Genomic DNA, 20,861 nt, shown 5'->3' with positions numbered 1-20,861 from the left:
CTCACTGTTTCCATTGTTTCCCTATCTATTTGTCATGAAGTGATGGATGCCATAACAGGTACAAACACTAAATGAATGAGTACAATACCACTAGCACAATATTTGCAGTGTATTAAAGGCACATATTTAAACATGTCAATTTGTTTCAAGAAGATGGAAGACACATAATTTCATTCCTTATATTAAAAGGCATATGTTACCAGCAAAAGCAATAACAAATCCTAAGTGTAAAAGAACCATTAATTATTTACCTGAAGGCAAAAGTGAACTTTAGTAAAGATATGAATGCCATAAAGAATATCAACACTAATAAAGAGAATGTTGTTGTTCAGTCACTCAGTCATGTCCAACTCATGGCATCCGATCCCATCACTTCATGGCAAATAGATAGGAGAACAATGGAAACAGTGACAGACTTTATTTTCTCAGGCTGCAAAATCACTGCAGGTGGTGACTACAGCCATGAAATTAAAAGATGCTTGCTCCTTGGAAGAAAAGCTATGACCAACCTAGACAGCATATTAGAAAGCAGAGACATTACTTTGCTGACAAAGGTCCATCTAGTCAAAGCTATAGTTTTTTCCAGTAGTCACGTATGGATGTGAGAGTTATACTATAAAGAAAGCTGAGCACCAAAAAATTGATGCTTTTGAACTGTGATGTTGGAGAAGACTCCTGAGAGTCCCTTGGACTGCAAGGAGATCCAACCAGTCCATCCTAAAGGAGATCAGTCCTGAATATTTGGAAGGATTGATACTGAAGTGGAAACTCCAATACTTTGGCTACCTGATTCAAAGAACTGACTCTTTGGAAAATATCCTGATGCTGTGAAAGATCGAAGGCGGGAGGAGAAAGGGACGACAGAGGATGAGATGGTTGGATGGCATCACCAACTCAATGGACATGAGTTTGAGTAAATTCCGGGAGGTGGTGATGGACAGGGAGGCCTGGCGTGCTGCAGTCCACTGGGTCACAAAGACTTGGACACCACTGAGCAACTGAGTTGACTGACAGCATTCTTTATGGTCCAACTCGCACATCCATACATGATCTCTGTAAAAACCATAGCTTTGACTATACGGACCTTGGTCGGCAGTTACGTCTCTGCTTTGTAATATGCTGCTCAGGTTTGTCATAGCTTTCTTTTTTTTTTTTTTTTGCTGTTAACAATTTTTGCTTTAATATATGAATTACATTAATACCTCACATTACATATATGAAGCCAAATTACACTAACTTAGTTGTTTACAACCTCAACTCTTACTCCCAGTACACATCAGTACACATTCCAATAAATTTATTCTATAAAAACAATACATTTTTTGTTTTTGATTTTTTTTTTTTTACAGTAAACTTTTCAACTACAAACCTCGAATACGTGAAAGATGTTCCAAGGACAAGCATAACAGGATTGATAAAACCCAAACTGACTAAATGTGTTCTCACAATATAAGTTGGCATAAAAATAAATAAAATTTTCTATTATCACAATTGCAACAATAATGCATTGACTTTTAAATATAGACTTTTAAACGATCTGTTGTTTTCTTTCAGAACTAGAATTAGAATAGTTAATACTCATCCACAAACCATTATTATGTGTCATAGCTTTCTTGCAAGAAGCAAGTGTCTTTTTATTTCTTGGCTGTAGTCACCATCTGCAGTGATTTTGGAGCCCAAGAAAGTAAAATCTGCCACTGTTTCCACTTTCGTATATTTATTTCATTTGCCCATATCATGGCCCTTTTCCAATTCATTCTTCCCTTTAAAACAGGTAGTTATAATCCTGTCCAAAATGACTGTGAATTTTAAATATGTGGTCTGCTTGACTGAGATGCATTTTTCTCTAAACTCAGTAAAATGGTTATAGAAAGTATATATTGCAATATTTGAAACATATATCAAATTTATTCATTCTAATACATGGGCAAAGAAGAGAGTTCTTGCATATAAATATAATACTAAATTCAATTTGAAGACATTTCCACTGAAGAGAACAATAAAACCATCCTTACTACCTATCCATATGGTACATATTCAGTTTCCCATATATTCTCATCAAAGAACTGCCTAGGCAGTTGAATGCAACATTCTTTACAGATAATGAACTGAATTTTGCAACATGGATGATAAACAGAGGTTAGTAGAGTAACTAACATAAAATACTCTGGAAAGAGATCAGATATTCTATTTTAAGGGGCTTCCCAGGTGACACAGTGGTAAAGAATCCACCTGCCAATGCAGGAGACAAAAAGAGACATAGTTTCAATTCTTGGGTCAGGAAGATCCCCTGGAGAAGGAAATGGTGACCCACTCCAGTATTCTTGTTTGGAGAATCCCATGAAAAGAGGAGCCTGGCAAGCCCCTCTCCACAGGGTCACAAAGAGTCAGACAGGACTGAGTGACTAAACACACACATATATAGACACACTTTAGACACTGCTCCAAATACCAATACATTTAGGTTATTAAAGTCTATGTAACCCAAAAGAGGAAAGTGAACCAATTATCAATTTTTTATGCTTGGGGAGGAAGCTTTACTAAAAGTGTTACTTTATCTGCAAAATTTGTATTGAATATTCTGATAGTTTAGTTAAAAGAGCAAACTGTTGTAAAAAGGAGTGGAACTATTTTACAAAAGAAATTATGTTAGAGATAAATGAATCATTATAGATGTTGTTTTGGTATCGTTCTTAGTTTTTCATCATTCTTAAGTTTTTCAGATGTTAGTAATCTAGCAACTCGGATTACCGCTGTTCCCCTCCTTGGCTTTGGGTCTGGAACTTCCAGAAGAGTCAGGGTATTTAGAAACTTCTTTCTCAGTTTCCCTAGACATTCATAGATGATAGAATTCTTTGATGGACTTGGTCTTGAGCTCAGTAATTTATTTCTTATCCAACTCTGAGTACTTTAAAGTTGAAGCTTCTAAAACAAATTAAATTGACTTCACATTAAAAAAAAAAAAAAAGTTTTCCAACAAGTGTTACCATTCATTTCAGATTTTCCATTTAGCAGTAATGAAATTGCCCAGTAGCTTTGTGTCTCTTCTATTTGTAGTGGGTATTTATATGTATGTGTGTGCATGGCTTTCTTATTCTTTATATTTTTGAAAAGCTCAGAACTGCCAGCTTCTGGGAACTATTCCATCTACTTTTGCCACCCTGCAATCTAGCAGCTTCTTCTACAGGGTAAGTGTTTTAATTTTTCATAGCCCTAACATCCACTTGTTTGGATGTTCTCTTGATAGCAAACATTACTTGATATCTTATTTCCAAAGAATGTTTTGCTTTCTTTGCACTGCCTTCTATCGTTAATACTGTAGAGTCTGTTCAACTAATGTATTGTCTCTTTCAGAAAATCTTTGACTCCTCAATCAGATTTTCATCCTTTGTGTAGGTAAACGACCCCTAACCCTATATCCCATTACTCATTATATCTCATTACAATTATTTCTCAGATTCTTTAACTACCTAGGTCTTCCTGGTTTCTCTTTTTATATCTAGCATTTACCTTAATGTCCGGTACATAACTCTTATTGACTGGTGAGGAATTAAATTAAGCAGAAGTAAATGCTTGACAAGAATTTTTTTTTCCTGATTTACATTTATCTGCATAATACTCAGAATGACCAAATAATTTTTTTTATTTTCATTTTACCTTTCACAATATAGTTTATAAATATAAATAGACATACTATAGTGACTTCATTGGTGCTTGCTACTGATATTAAAAAAAAAATCTATGACTAGATGCTTACTAATATATTCACAAATGCTTCTCCCTTTCTCTCATTTTTTCCTCTCCCTGTCATATTGCATTTAAAGTGAAATTACTGGTATTACTAAATGAGTCATCTGATCCAGATACACTAGTTTAAGTTAGGATGCACTCACTTTAGGAAATGTAATTTACTGTTGTATAGGAATGTCTGTCAATATCTCTGTGCAAATGAGGTGGTTTTCAGTACTAGAGAATATCATCACATACACACACATGATCACTGAGTATATTATTTACTTGAGTATCAAAAATTATCTAATATTTATATTTTTATAAATGACAGGACAACCTAATCACTAAAATAATAATATTTATTAATATTTATTAATAATAATTATTTAAATAATATTATTTAAATTATTTAAATAATAATATTTAATAATAATATTTATTATTATTATACCTTTTATGTACCTATAAATATCTTAGATAAATGCATTATTCAATAAATGAAATAATGGCAGCAATTTGCCACTATTATACCTCAGTACAGCTTGTAAAATAAATGTCTTGCTTTTAGCACTATTAATAATTTATCTCAGCAGTTTATGTGAGACATTTTGGCTTTAGGTAGTAATGCCAACAAGAAATAAACATGAAGTCTGCTTCAGAAAGCTTTGTAATTTCTAAAGATCAGATTTTGCTATTGATGTAATTAAATTCATTGGAATCTCATTTTACAGTGGTGCAAGGACAAGAAAAGAAAAAAAAAATAATGGGCTATGCAAATAGCAGGTTTGGGTAAAGCAATAAAATATACAAAATGTATTTAATGTGCTATTCACTGGAAGCAAGAGTAATAGATACTATTTTCCAGAAATTATAAATCTATACTAGAAGAGGGAAACTAGGCTTTATTTGAGGCCAAACTAATCCAAGCCTTTGGGGTTAGGGAGACCTTACAGTTATGTAAATCGTGTGTGTGTGTTTTCTCACAAGAGCTGACATTGCTCTGATCATCCTATTGTTTGAAGAGGACATCTGGAGAAATTCCTGCAAGAGGCTTCCTCCTCCTCCATGCTTAGTCTCCCCGTGTACAGCATTTGCTGATTTAAATGGAAATTTATATTCATTGACATGAGTAGATAGTTATGACATACAAGGGGAATTTTAAGTGGACTCACATCAGATATCAGTAACGGAACCGCATGTAATATGTGAGCTTATGTTCATGCACAGATAGTCTAGAAGACTACACACAAGATTTCATAATAGTTGTCTTTGCAGAGGACCTAGGGTCTGAGAAGAAAAAAGAGAAAGAAAGTCTTGTTTTGTTGTTTTTTTTTCCACTTTTCTACCTTTTATTTTATTTTACTTATTTTCATTTTGTGGGGTCTTCCCTAGTGGTCAGGGCTTCCCTGGTGGTAAACAGTCTGCCTCCAATGCAGGAGACCCAGGTTCAATCCCTGGGTCAACAAGATCCCTTGAAGAAGGGAATGACTACCCACTCTAGTATTCTTGCTTGGAGAATTCCATGGACAGAGGAGCCTGCTGGGCTACAGCCAATGGGGTCACAAAGAGTTGGACACGACTGAGCAACTAACACTCCCCTGGTGGTCTAGTGGTTGAAAATCCACCTTCCACTTCAAGGGACACAGATTCGATCCCTGGTCAACAAACTCAGTTCTCACACGCCACCGGGCAACTAGGCCTGCATGCTACAGCTAGAAAGCCTGCAGGCCCCAACCACAGGCCCTGGGGCCCATGGGACACAAGCAGAGGGCAGCCCGCACACCACAATCAAGACCCAGCGCAGCCAAGATTTTTTTAAAAGTTGTAACATTTAGAGGTATTACCTATTCAAAAGTTCATGTACTTAAATTGTGTGTGTGTGTGTGTGTGTGAAACAGAATATTATAGCCTAATGCTTTACTGGTAAAAGGAAACTATTCACTGAAACTATTTACTGACTAGCACACATCTAAAGTTTGCCTCTTCATATTAAATGTTCGTATGTTACATAATAATCTTGGCCTTTAAAAATATCCATGTAAGTATATATAATACTATAATTTCACAACTTCTTCTCATTTACCTCTTGGCAATTCTCCTCCAGTTCTCTCTTGAATATAAATACCAGGAGAATAACTTGGTTTTGTTATGCAGAAGAGATCTGAAGAAATCAGCTTCTTTTGAGATGCCCATTTGTCTCTGGTAAGATGATAAATTGTCTGCACACTTGGTCAGTAACTCCATTTTTTCCCCCTCCTGTTGAAAATATTGGAATTACTCAATCTCCACAATCATTTTCATTTGGAGACTACTTGGAGAAGGAAATGGCAACGCACTCCAGTACTCTTGCCTGGAAAATCCCATGGACAGAGAAGCCTGGTAGGCTATAAGTCCATGGGATCTCAAAGAGTCGGACATGACTGAGCGACTTCACTTTCACTGAAACACTTTGAAAAGATATATAAATACTGTTCAGAAGTGAATGTAGAGAGAAAAACATAATTTTATTTGAATATTGAGTATGGTCTAGGGAAAATTCAAGGTTTATTTTAATTGGGCAATACAAAAAGAGAAGACAAAAGAAATTCAGGCAAACATCAGAAGAAATTTTTTTTTTTTTTAACTCAAATAGCGGAATAACTTTAACACGGTGCTGGGAGTATACTAGGAAAGAATTTCTATGATAACTTTGTATTCCTTTCCAGGCACAGGAACCAAGAGATCTTTACAAAATTGGTAGGGATCTTCACTGATTGATCAACTGAAAGCTATAATGCCCTGAATTGGCAGATTCTGACAAAACTCTTTCTGAATGGAATTGTGGCATCCCACACAAAAAAAGACAAAACATTAAATGGTTATCCAGCCAGTGGGCAGAGAGGGAGGAGCAGAATGGTTGTAAACAGGTCTGTATCTTCCCCAAAAGAGAAGCTCACCTAGAGTTATGAGATTATTTACAGAAAACAGTGCAGTGATTGTCATAGTAAAATGACACCTTGTGATCTTAGGACAACTTAGGGTCATACTCAGAAATAACAAACTGTAGCCTTTATAGCTAGGTAGGTTTTACTTTTGTTAGACTTTAGAACAATAGCAACAAGAGCAAGAGCTAATGTTCACTGAACATGCCCATATGGTAACTACCTGCATGCCATTATCCCATTTAATCCTCATAAGAAGTGCTTTTTTAAGGGAGTACTGGTATTACCACCATGGTACAGATGAGGAAATTAACATACAGAGAAGTTAATCGGTTTTCACAAAGTTCACATGATGAAGAAATGATGCAACTAGTAGTGTTTCTCCACAATTAATACCTCACATCATTATGCTCTACTGGTACTTTATATTAAGAAGAGGTGGCAAGAATACACAGAAGAACTATACAAAAAAGATCTTCATGACCCAGATAACCATGATGGTATGATCATTCACCTAGAACCAGACATCCTGGAATGTGAAGTCAAGTGGGCCTTAGGAAGCATCACTATGAACAAAGCTAGTGGAGATGATGGAATTCCAATTGAGCTATTTCAAATCCTAAAACATGATGCTGTGAAAGTGCTGCACTCAATATGTCAGCAAATTAGGAAAACTCAGCAGTGGTTACAGGACTGGAAAAGGTCAGTTTTCATTCCAATCCCAAAGAAAGGCAACGTGAAAGAAGGTTCAAACTACCACACAATTGCAATCATCTCACATGCTATCAAAGTAATGATCAAAATTCTCCAAGCCAAGCTTCAACAGTATGTGAACCATGAACTTCCAGATGTTCAAGCTGGATTTAGAAAAGGAAGAGGAGCCAGAGATCAAATTGCCAACATCTGTTGGATCATGGAAAAAGCAAAGAGTTCCAGAAAAACATCTACTTCTGCTTTATTGACTATGCCAAAGCCTTTGACTGTGTGGATCACAATAAACTGTGGAAAATTCTGAAAGAGATGGGGATACCAGACCACCTGACCTGTCTCTTGAGAAACCTGTATGCAGGTCAAGAAGTGACAGTTAGAACTAAACATAGAACAACAGACTGGCTCCAAATCAGGAAAGGAGTACATCAAGGCTGTATATTGTTACCATGCTTATTTAACTTATATGAAGAGTACATCATGAGAATCGCTGGGCTGGATGAAGCACAAGATGGAATCAAAATTGCCAGAAGAAATATAAATAACCTCAGATAGGCAGATGACAGCATCCTTATGAACTAAAAAGCCTCTTGATGAAAGTGAGAGAGGAGAGTAAAAAAGCTGGCTTAAAACTCAACATTCAGAAAACTAAGAACATGGCATCTGGTCCCATCACTTCATGTCAAATAGTTGGGGAAACAATGGAAACAGTGACAGACTTTATTTTGGGGGGCTCCAAAATCACTGCAATGGTGACTGTAGTCATGAAATTAAAAGATGCTTGCTCCTTGGAAGAAAAGTTATGGCCAACTTAGACAGCATATTAAAAAGCAGAGACATTACTTTGCCAACAAAGGTCCATCTAGTCAAAGCTATGGTTTTTCCAGCAGTCATGTATGGATGTGAGATTTGGACTATAAAGAAAGCTGAGTGCCAAAGAACTGATGCTTTTGAACTGTGGCACTGGAGAAGACTCTTGAGAGTCCCTTGGACTGCAAGGAGATCCAACCAGTCCATCCTAAATGAATCAATCCTGAGTATTCATTGGAAGGACTGATGCTGAAGTTGAAGCTCCAATACTTTGGCCACCTGATGTAAAGAACTGACTTATTTGAAAAGATCTTGATGCTGCAAAAGTTTGAAGGCAGGAGGATGGTTGGATGGCATCACCAACTCGCTGGACATGAGTTTGAGTAAACTCCGGGAGTTGGTGATGGACAGGGAGGCCTGGCGTGCTGCGGTTCATGGAGTCACAACAAGTTGGACACGACTGAGCAACTGAACTGAACTGAGCTACTGAACGGAACAGAACTGAATTCCTAAGTTGAAGTCTGAATACCTAATATGACCACTAGCTGTAGTCAGACCTGAGAGCAATAGTTTCTCTGTTGACCTGGTAATTCTTAAATCGAATAGACTCTTTGGCCCAAGATTGCTATTTGTAGTTACACTGACATAACATTTGAACTCCAGCCTCATGTATTTTCAGATTGACTAGAATTGAACCTAACCCTTTGTATCTCCACCTGAACCCAACTGGCACTGTGACTGTGACCAGATCTTAGCTGGTCCATCCGGTTACCACTGCACATTACAAACCAAAGCAAAAGGAGAAACGTGTGCCCTCAAATCTCACATGTAGAATTTGGCCAAAATGTATGGGATTCAAACATGTTATAATCTTGTGCCTGGCAAATTCTGCATAATATTATCTTAGAAAAAATAAAGATGGTAGAAGTTCTTGACTATTTTTTAAAATGATGATCCTTCTCTCATGAGGGAAGAGATGATTTGAACTTATGTCATTAGGAGCTCATGATATTGCATGGTTTAGACTATATACTCCAAACATCAGTTATTTGTTGAAACAAGGGTAGGAAACTAAAGCATGGGATATCTTAAACATTTAAAAACTAAATGTCATAATAATGTGCATGTTTGTCACTTGGGAATAATTCAGTTGGTCTCCTAGACATAAAAAAGTGAGACTTTCTCACCTAATTCATTGGGGGGAAAAAATGACCAAATTATATTCACAAAGTTCTGCTGCAGTTGAATCTTTCTCATCCTATTTCTAAGATAGAAGAAGTATATACTTTTGAAAAAAATAATAAAGAAGGAAATCATACAAGAATACTGCTAAGAAGTCAGAGAAAGTAAAATTGCTAATTAATATTATCATAATTAGAACGTTATAAATCCACATTGACTGAATTCCTGGCAGTTTGACCATTTCACACATGACATTATAAAAAGAACAAATTAATTAATTAAGATTTTGGCAAGAAGAGGGTAGTTTGATTTTTTTTTTTTCCAAAAAGTTAACTGGAAAAATTTAATTAATAAGCACAAAGTGTACTTTATGTGGATAACTGATACCAAAATTGTGATATTTTTAATATATTTTTCAAAACAAGGTTAGTGATCTTCTTTTCCTGGGAAATGTGGAGATACAATTAAAAGCATTAATGAGGTCATTCTAGATTACTCCAGTTTAGTTAATGTTAATAGCTAAACAGATGTTCATATTTCTTCGACATAAGGTAAACTGTGGCCTCCTTGTATTATGGAATTTCAGCAAAAATTCCATGACATAATTTAACTGAATGTTGATTTTTTTGAAGGGCAAACTTCTCAATCTCTACATGGGGATCTCTTTTTTTTTAGCTTCAAGTATAGCTGACTTGACTATGCAGACAATTCTTCTCTAAATTACTTGGAAAAAACATTTCTTCAGTAAGTCAGATGTATTCTTTCCTATGACTGCTGTTTTTAAGAAATATCAATCATGCGGTAATTTTTCAACAGTTGATAAATGTCTATCAGAAAGATTACAATGCAATTTGCAAGGAAAAAGGCTGTTTTTCCATGGTAGCTGAAACAGGAAAGAATTCCCTTAAAAAATTATCCATCAGTATTTATGACATTTCTAAAGGAATATGAAATAAAAACTCACAATTTAATTTTTAATATAAATATTACTCAGTCTCCACTGAAGTCATCATGGAAGTTTTATTGATATTTTTAAACAAAAACAGCAACAAGAAATAAAACCTAGAATGCATTGAAACCTAAAAATTCTGTGAGGCTCCAATGTAGATAGCATATTAAAAAGCAGAGACTACTTTGCCAACAAAGGTCCATCTAATCAAAGCTACAGTTTTTCTAGCAGTCGTCTATGGATGTGAGAGTTGGACTATAAAGAAAGCTGAGCACCGAAGAATTGATGCTTTTGAAGTGTGGTGTTGGAGAAGACTCTTGAGAGTCCCTTGGACTTCAAGGAGATCCAACCCATCAATCCTAAAGGATATCAGTCCTGAATTTTCATTGAAAGGACTGATGCTGAAGCTGAAACTCCAGTACTTTGGCCACCTGATGTGAAGAACTGACTCATTGGAAAAGACCGTGATGCTGGGAAAGACTGAAGGCAGGAGGAGAAAGGGATGATAGAGGATAAAATGGTTGGATGGCATCACCGAATCGATGGCCATGAGTTTGAGTAAGCCCCGGGAGTTGGTGACGGACAGGGAAGCCTGGCAGGTTGCAGCCCACAGGGTCGCAAAGAGTCGGACAGGGCTGAGCTACTGAAGTGAACTGAACCAAATAGAATTCTGGCCATAAAAAAGAACTGATTCATATATTAGCATTTAATAGATGTCCATGAAAATATATCGGTAAATGAATAATGAGGCTGAAAAAGTTTAAGCAGTTTTCTTGATTTAAAAGTAAGAAAATGTAGAAGCTGTAGACCTAAATTAGAATAGAATCCAATGTTTTCCAGCCAATTTCCTCTAGGCTCTCCTCTGTTCAGAGGCAGTGGATCTATTATATCTATAGAAAAAGACTATCTACCCTTAAATTAACCCTAAACTAAAAAAAAATTGCCATATAGAGAGGTAACTACCATGTCAATATTTTACTCTGAAATTAATAATTAAAAGAGAAGAGTTGACCATTTTTTCATCTTTTTAATAAAGGTTTCTAACTCATTGCTGTTTGTTGAGAGAAAACTTTTTCCACAAATTAATGATGTATAATAAACATTAAAGAAATGATGCAACTTAAAAAGTCATCTTTTGGCAGAATCCAATGATGCAATTGATTGACCTTAGACAATCAATGAACAATAAAATTATTGGGTAAAAGGTATTGGGTGAATTCAAATTTGGAAGATAATTTTAATATGTCAAAGTATGACTCCACACCCAACTCTTTGCTAAAATCAAAGAGGAAACTAATCTTTATAACAAAGATATCTATTGGTCAAATATTAACCAAGTAGCCAAATCTGGCACCATTGCTAAGGACACCGATTTATATTATGTAGTTTCTTGTATGCTGAAATGTGAAGTACACTATCTCACCTGTTAAGTGCACCTGCCAAAACATTTTACCTGCATCTAATTCAGGCATTGCTCCCAAATCCTAGTTTATAAACAAACAGGGGAATAGAGGAATAATTAAATGACACTACAAGAAAACACTAAGATAATGCAAATATTGTGAACATTCTATAAAATAACTGACCCAGAGTTTTAAAACATTAAAACATAAATTATACCATTGTCATGAAAAAATAAACAAATAAAACAAAGTGGAACTGCTATAGATGAAAATAGGCTAAAAAGAGATGAGAACCAAGAGCAATTAATAAACTCAAAAAAATCTAAGTCCTAAAAAAGCAATAGTAACATACTTATTGCAAGCAACTCAGGAAATTGAAACATAAACAGGATATTAGATGAAGTTGAGGTATTATGGTTAGTTTTCATAGGTCAGATAATATATAAGAGGATGTTATATAAGAGGATGCTTATATAAGAGGATGCAGTTACATAACAGGATACTTTTGTTTTTAGGAGACAATGCTGGAGTATTTAGGAGTGAAATACCATGAGCCACATATGGAAAATGTTAACAAGTGCCAAATTTATGTTGAATCTTAGTGGTTCATTCTTTTAACTTTTATGCATGTTTGACAATTTAATAATGAAGAACTGGAAAAATATTTGGTAGTAAGTGTATGCCAATGATATATTGCCTAAGCTCTTAGCAGTTAAGGGCCCTTAAAATTTGTCAAAATTTAAGTAGAATTGCTCTTAAAAGGAGAAGAAAACAGCTCAAATAAAACTTAGGTGGATTGACTTAGAGCCTATTATACAGACTAAAGTAAGTCAGAAAAAGAAAAACAAATATCATGTATTAACACATAAATATGGAATCTAGAAAGCTGGTCCTGATGAACCTACTTGCAGCACAACAAAGGAGGTGCAGACATAAAGAACAAACTGTGGACACAGTAGGGGAAGGAGAGTGTGCGAGGAATTGAGAGCAGCATGGAAACAAACGCTTCCCTGGTGGCTTGGAAACAAACACATTACCATATGTAAAAGAGACCACCAGTGGGAATTTGCTATATGATGCAGGGAATTCAAATCTGGTGTTCTGTGACAATCTAAAGGGAAGGGACATGGGAGGGAGGTTCAAAAGAGGGGAGACATGTGTATACCAATAGCTGATTCACCTTGATGTATGGCAGAAACCAATACAATATTATAATGTAAAGAAAGTGAAAGTCACTCAGTCATGTCCGACTCTTTGTGACCCCATGGACGATACAATACATGGAATTCTCCAGGCCAGAATACTGGAGTGAGTAGCCTTTCCCTTCTCCAGGGGATCTTCCCAACCCAGGGATTGAACCCAGGTCTCCCACATTGCAGGTGGCTTCTTTACCAGCTGAGCCACAAGGGAAGCCTAAAAATACTGGAGTGGGTAGCCTATCCCTTCTCCAGTGGATCTTCCCAACTCAGGAATTGAATTGGGGCCTCCTGCATTGCAGGCAGATTCTTTACCAACTGAGCTATCAGGGAAGCCCATTGTAAGGTAACTATCCTCCAATTAAAAATAAATAAATTGGCTGCTGTGGACTGTGGGCTGTGCCGGGGGTTGGTGAAGGATCTCAAGATTGCTGGCTGGAAACTTGCTCTAAAAGCCATGGACTGGGTTGATTTGGAGAGATGACTTCTGGAAACCAGAAGGCCTTGGCGAACTCCTTAAAATCCTAGAATGAGACTATCACCCCAGGTTGGCTACTCTGCCTCAGAAGCCACCTGCCACTGACTGGATTTACTACAAGGCCAACATGGCTAAGGCTGACTTGGTGGATGACTTTGAAAAGAAATTTACTGCCCTGAAGTTTCCTATGCCAGAGCATAAATATAGTGCCCAGGTGGATGCTGAAGAAACAGAAGATGTGAAAAGTTGTGCTGAGTTTTTGTCTCTCTGGAAGAGTAGGATTCAGGAATATGAGAAAGAGCTGGAGGTGAAGGACATAATTACATTTGATCCAGATGACCACTGAAGACTTGAATGAAGTCTTCCCAGAACCCAGATTAGACAAGAAGAAGTATCCTTAATGGCCTCACAAGCCAATTGAAAATTTATAAACTTGAGTCAGGGAGAAAACTCTTGCCCTCAAATCATAAACTCCAGACATTAAAAATAAATACATAGTGAAAAATATGAAAAAGGTAGAAAGGTAGAAAGTCAGATAGATGGCAAATGGCCCTATCCAAAGTCAGTTGTGATTAAACCTACTTTTTTTTTTTAAGATAAAAAAAGAAAAACTTTAAAGGACTTTGTGGAAAAGACTACAGTAGACAAAGTTATTGTCTAATCTGCAAAGTGTTCAGGGCCAATCTCATGTTTTTGGAAGCAGCAGCAACAACAAAATGATGAAAGTTGATTAAAAATAGGTATTGCCACTCATTTCTTTGAGAAAATGACTTGTTATTTCATTTATTAAAAATTCATTCATAGGGTCATCTCACTTCCCAAACCCCTTCTCCTGCATTTCTCCTGAGAACATGCTGTGTGTCAACAGACCATCAAGAATCACAGAATTCACCTTTCTCTCCTGTTGGTGCTTTTGTAGTTTTGATATTTCTCCCCATCACTGATTTTGTTCAACATGAGATAAAGTGACACTCCATTGGAGAAAAGCATGCAATTTATTCAGAAAAGTAAATGTGCTTTACCTACTGATCTGAGTTTGGTATAAGATCTTTAACACTTCTTCAACTATAAATTGGAGAGAGTTATATGACCACCTACCTCTTAGGGTAATTTATTTAATACTTTATTTTTTATGAAAATTTATTTGTGCATATACTGGCCAGACAATAGTCTGGCTGACTGAAAGAACTGTTTGATCTAGAGTGGTAAATAGATGGTAGCATTCTACAGTAGACAAAAGAGCTATTTCCTATGTGGATACAATAATGGATCACCAGTCCTAGGCATTAGAATGGGTCTCCTAAAGTCTGGAAAGCTAAGCCGATACTTGAAGACCTAGTGGGATCTAACAAAGCGAAGAAAGTCAGTAAAGTCACTCTGGCAAGATGGGATAATATGTAAAGGCAATGAAATTTAATAGCTTGGTCCATCTACTGAAGTCAAACTAAGAGTGGGATGCAGAGATTTTAGTAGAACCGAGAGTATAAGAATAGGTGAAGACGAAGATGGGGTAAGAAAAGTAAGCCGTAGGCAAACTGTGAAGGGCCTTCTATGTCTGGACTTCTATTTCCAGCAATGAGAGTTGATGACAAAAAGTTCAGTGCAGGTGATTTGTGTTTCAGGAAACCGAGGACTCAGCCCCAATGCTGGAGATGGAGAGAGAGGGGACAGAGGATCAGACTTTCTCTTTCACATTTGTATCCTCATTACCAAATACAGCTCATAAATTATAAGTAGATGTTCAACTCTAGAATTGAGGGCAATAATAAGCTGAGATATCAAGATCAGTGAAGAAGTCTGGAGATGTTAAATGTGATTCTTCATATTTAATGTAAGTGGGACAGATTTGTTTACGGCTCTTCTTGAATTCTCATTTGCCTTCTGTTCATTCCCTTCATCCCCACTGGGTTGGATGGGGCATTGCCTCACTGCTCTCTTCACCTTTCATAAAATTCTGAATTCAGAGCAGGCTTTGAGGAAAATAAAATCTCCCTATTACATTCATAACCTCTTGCTCTACTAGATGCCTTGAGATTGGGAATGTTAACTTCAAAAATCAATTGCACTCTAAGAAATAGAGTCTGTGACTGGAACTAGCTGGGGGCTTAATAAGGCACTGAACAGTCTGCTGCTGTGAATAGGCAGGGATGAGTAAGTTATGGAAGTATTGCATCTGAGCACTAACTACTATTCCCCTGCAAATGTTTATTGATACACATCAAACCATCTCAGCAAACTGAATAGACATCTGAATTCTTCTCAATATTTTGCTTATTTTTTCATGGCTTCAGACTGTGTAAAACAAGGTTCTTTTTTTCTGATTAGTATCATAAGCAAGAGGATTTAAATTGGATGTATCGGCACCTTTACGAAAATGACGCTGCTATGAGGTCAATGTCATGGAATGATGGAAGTGGAGGTTCCAGAGACTGTCTACGTCAACACTGTCATTTCTAAGAAGAGAAATCTGAGCCTAGGGACACTGATCACTTGCTTAGGGTCATATGTCCAACAACTGCAAAGGTTGGCATTAGGACCTGTGTTCCTTAACTACTTATAATTGAAAGATCATTCAATATACCAAAAAACACACACACAGATGCTTGAAAAATTATTGTACATTAAAACAGAGATGGAATATTGCACAGAGAACTATACACAGCATCATTTTACAAACCATAACGCAAACAATATAAAAAGTACATGTATATAGATATGTATAATTGAATTGGGCTTCCCTGGAGACTCAGAGGTAAAGAATCTGCCTGCCAATGCAGGAGATGCAGGTTCAATCTCTGGGTTGGGAAAACTCCCTGGAGAAGAAAATGGCTACACACTCCAGTATTTTTGCCTGGAAAATCCCATGGACAGAAGAGCTTGGTGGGGTTACAGTCCATGGGGTTGCAAGAGTCGGGCACAACTTAGCAACTAAACAACAGTGGACTCTGAGTTTCTGCAGTTATAACAAGCATTCAGCTGATACCGCTGATGATGATGTGCAGAGCACAATTTGAATAGCAAAATTATTGGTCAAGAAATGACTTTATATGTATTTCAAGGAGACACAAAAATAGACATTTTCCTCTCATGTTCCTTTTCAAATTACTTAAAATATATTTCTGAATTTTGGAGAAACCTTCCAACCATTTATTTTTATGAGAAAAAAAGAGAGTAATAAGAATTTTTTTAAAAATTTAAACGATATTTTTCCTGAAAGAGAATAAATTTGATTTAATATTATAGCTTACCAATTATGCTTCATTTAATAAGTAAGTCAGTAAAATATCAAATGATATTTTAGATTGCATTTAGAAAGAAAACTGTATATATTTATCAGAAAACTTATGATGTACCTAGATCTATGCTAATTGTTGGAGCAGATAAAAAAAGATAAAAGGAAATTCTCTGCTCTTAAGAAATTTATAATTGGATTAAGGATACATAGTCATATAGATACAAACATGTACAAAGTCATAGATTCAGTCAGTAAATACTTAAATGGCTTCTTTTTCCAGGCATGGCATGATGATCATGGCCACGCTCCCTTATGGTGCTTAAAGACTCCCAATCTGTTACCCATATATTTCAAGTTTATTATATAATATATTATATATATATAATGCATAGAATTAAAAATCAGATTAACCTTCATTCTTTACATTTAAGGCAATTTAAACATCTATATCAATTAAAACTTTATGCCTTATCAAAATCTTCTTTTGATCCTTATAATACATAGCTTCTCAAATTGATTATATATAAACTTAATGTCAATCATTAACAAAAGAAATCAAGCTATTCAATTAAACACAGAGTCTTCTTCCTTTTCCTAATGAGCACTGAATAAGCTAATGCATGATTCGTGAGAGTTTTCATATATTGCAATGACTATACAAATAAAGGAATTTAAGGATTAATACTACTGTGGCCCACAATAAGAAATGAATTGTATAGTCACAGGAAAGTTTTCTTATTTTTCTAGGAAAGTTTCTTTTCAGCATAAAAACCTCGAGGAGAGACAAATGATCTGTCGAGTCCCCTTCCATCACTAAGGAATTTATTAGTGATATGTTTCATGCTGGTTTATGTTGAATATATTATAATTTCTATCATAGAAATCAAGGGCATGTTAAAACATGCATATTCTGAAAGTCTCAATAGAATTGTCAGATCTTGCTGCTGCTGCTGCTGCCAAGTTGCTTCAGTCATGTCCGACTCTGTGTGACCTCATAGAAGGTCAGATCTTGAGTTTCTCTAAAAAAATAGCTTTTAGTACATCAGACTCTTCTAGAGAGATTAAATTGCTAAAGCCTCAGCCCCATCCTCAGAGATATAACTTAATTGGTTTGGTGAGGTGCCTATTATTACTCTTTTTCAAAGTGATTTTAATGGGCTGTCTGGATTGATAACCACTATTTTAATCTATTCAAAGGAGAATAGACTTTTATATTTATGTGGCATGATGTAACCTTGTAACTCACAAGCTGTATAACTTTGCAAATCTGATTTAAATTATCTGAGTCTTAGTTCTCTCATCTGTAAAATGTAGTAATGGATAACTTGCAGGAATTTTTGCAAATTATTGTTAATTTTAATCTTTTTTTAACCTTTTAATCGGTTGAGAATTGCTTTTCAATGTTATGTTGGTTTCTGCCATACAACAAAGTGAATCAGTCATAATTATATATACCCTCCCTCTAAAATCTCCCTACTATCCCCCCATCCCACCCCTCTAGGTCATCACAGAGCCAAGCTGGGCTCCCTGTGGTATTTAGCAACTTCCCACTAACTATTTTATACATGACAGTGTATATATCTCAGTGCTACTTTCTCAGTTTGTCCCACCCTTTAATGCTCAAAATTCTCCAAGCCAGGCTTCAGCAATATGTGAACCGAGAACTTCTAGATATTCAAGCTGGCTTTAGAAAAGGCAGAGGAACCAGAGATCAAATTGCCAATATCTTCTGGATCATCGAAAAAGCAAGAGAGTTCCAGAAAAACATCTATTTCTGCTTTATTGACTACGCCAAAGCCTTCGACTGTGTGGATCACAATAAACTGTGGAAAATTCTGAAGGAGATGGGAATACCAGACCACCTACCTGCCTCTTAAGAAACCTGTATGCAGGCCAGGAAGCAACAGTTAGAACTGGACATGGAACAACAGATTGGTTCCAAATAGGAAAAGGAGCACGTCAAGGCTGTATATTGTCACCCTGCTTATTTAACTTATATGCAGAGTACATCATGAGAAACACTGGGCTGGAAGAAGCACAAGCTGGAATTAAGATTGCTGGGAGAAATATCAATAACCTCAGATATGCAGATGACACCATCCTTATGGCAGAGAGTGAAGAGGAACTGAAAAGCCTCTTGATGAAAGTGAAAGAGAAGAGTGAAAAAGTTGGCTTAAAGCTCAACATTCAGAAAACTAAGATCATGGCATCTGATCCCATCACCTCATGGGAAATAGATGGGGAGACGGTGGAAACAGTGTCAGACTTTATTTTTTGGGGTTCTAAAATCACTGCAGATAGTGACTGCAGCCATGAAATTAAAAGACGCTTACTCCTTGGAAGGAAAGTTATGACCAACCTAGACAGCATATTAAAAAGCAGAGACATTACTTTGCCAACAAAGGTCCGTCTGGTCAAGGTTATGGTTTTTCCAGTGGTCATGTATGGATGTGAGAGTTAGACTGTGAAGAAAGCTGAGCGCTGAAAAATTGATGCTTTTGAACTGTGGTGTTGGAGAAGCCTCTTGAGAGTCCCTTGGACTGCAAGGAGATCCAACCAGTCCATCCTAAAGGAGATCAGTCCTGGGTGTTCATTGGAAGGACTGATGCTGAAGCTGAAACTCCAATACTTTGGCCCCCTCTTGTGAAGAGCTGACTCACTGAAAAAGACACTGATGCTGGGAAGGATTCGGGGCAGGAAGAGAAGGGGACGACAGAGGATGAGATGGCTGGATGGTATCATTGACTCGATGGACATGGGTTTGGGTAGACTCTGGGAGTTGGTGATGGACAGGGAGGCTTAGTGTGCTGTGATTCATGGGGTTGCAAAGAGTCGGACATGACTGAGTGACTGAACTGAACTGAACTGAAGTTAGAAAACAAAAAGAAAAATAGAGATTAAATACTACAAATACGTGAGGGAAGGAGAGAGAAAAAGAGAGAGAGACAGAGATAGAGAAGACAAAATCTATAAAAATACATCCCAAACATATGCAGAGCACATTCTGTGGAGGGGGGATAAGATTTTTATTCTTTAAATTACATATGTGTGTATTGTATTACTTCTGCATCAATAAATACCAGAATTTCTTTTTAAAGGTAAAGCGTAGGCCTGTCAGTGTCAAATTGGATTACTGATCATATACCCTCTTTGTATATGCATCAGCTGTACTATCTTAGGTATTTGGAGTCACAAGAACATTTCTATATTTATTATAATAAGCAGTATACCATATTTTCTAGTGGCTCAGACGGAAAAGAGTCTCCCTGCAATGTGGGAGACAAGGTTCCATCCCTGGGTCAGGAAGATGCCCTAGAGAAGTAAATAGCAACTCACTCCTGTATTATTGCCCGGGAAATGCCATGGATGGAGGGGCCTGGCAGATACAGTTCATGGGGTTGCAAAAAGTCAGACATGACTGAGCAACTTTACTTTCATGTTTCTTTACATCTACTTTTAAACAGATCAAAGACAATATTTATCCTTAAGTCCACTAGGCACTGTCTTATATATTTTTTGTTACTCTTTGTTTCAATATTTGGCTTTCTGAGCAGACCCCCCCAAATGAAATCATGTTCCTACGTTGTGTGTGACCATTGCAGCAGCTTTTTGTGGAAGTCGATTTCTTAGGAAAGAGAAAGCACCATTTAACAATGATTGCAATATATATGGAATCTAAACAGATACTTTTTACATATGCCCAATTTGTCTTTAAATTTACTTGTGCTTCGTATCTAAGAAAATTAAGCAAAATCATTTGGGGAAGATGGCACAATAAAAATGTGATATTATTTATTTCCAAGTTTAATAACTCAAATAGCTTTAAGATCCTCTGGTGGTAAAAATCTAGGCAGAGGTTTTGAGTCCAAAAGCTGAATAGATTAATTTAATTTATATATAATGGTTTTCTGGATCTGCAGGCATAAACACAAAAAATCTTTAATAGATTTACTGAAATCTATGTCCCACATAATTGGCTTTTATTATTATCAAATGGATCATTTTACCATTTGCAGAAGAAGGACAGAAGCTTCAGATGACAATTTAATTACACTATGTTTCTTTATAATAATCATTTTATACTGAAGGAAAAAATGATTTTGTATGACTAGCTTGTTTTTTTTTTTTTTCAGTCCATAGATATAAAGCATCTTGGAGTGTGGAGGAAAATGTAAGGACAGTTTTCAAAGTTTGCTTCAAATAATTTCATTACCTAGTCATCTGCTGATGGATTAAATACTGTTCAA

The 20,861-nt window shown here is 36.3% G+C and overlaps 1 pseudogene; it reads left to right on the top strand.

Moving 5' to 3' along the window:
* Nucleotides 1-13,810, top strand: part of LOC122449335 — a 69,338-nt pseudogene extending 55,528 nt beyond the window's left edge.
* Nucleotides 13,811-20,861: the final 7,051 nt, after the last annotated feature.

This window comes from Cervus canadensis, chromosome 11 (assembly GCF_019320065.1).
Source record: "Cervus canadensis isolate Bull #8, Minnesota chromosome 11, ASM1932006v1, whole genome shotgun sequence".
NCBI lineage: Eukaryota > Metazoa > Chordata > Mammalia > Artiodactyla > Cervidae > Cervus > Cervus canadensis.
Note: the sequence above shows the minus strand (reverse complement) of the source record. Positions and strands in the feature narration are given on the sequence as shown.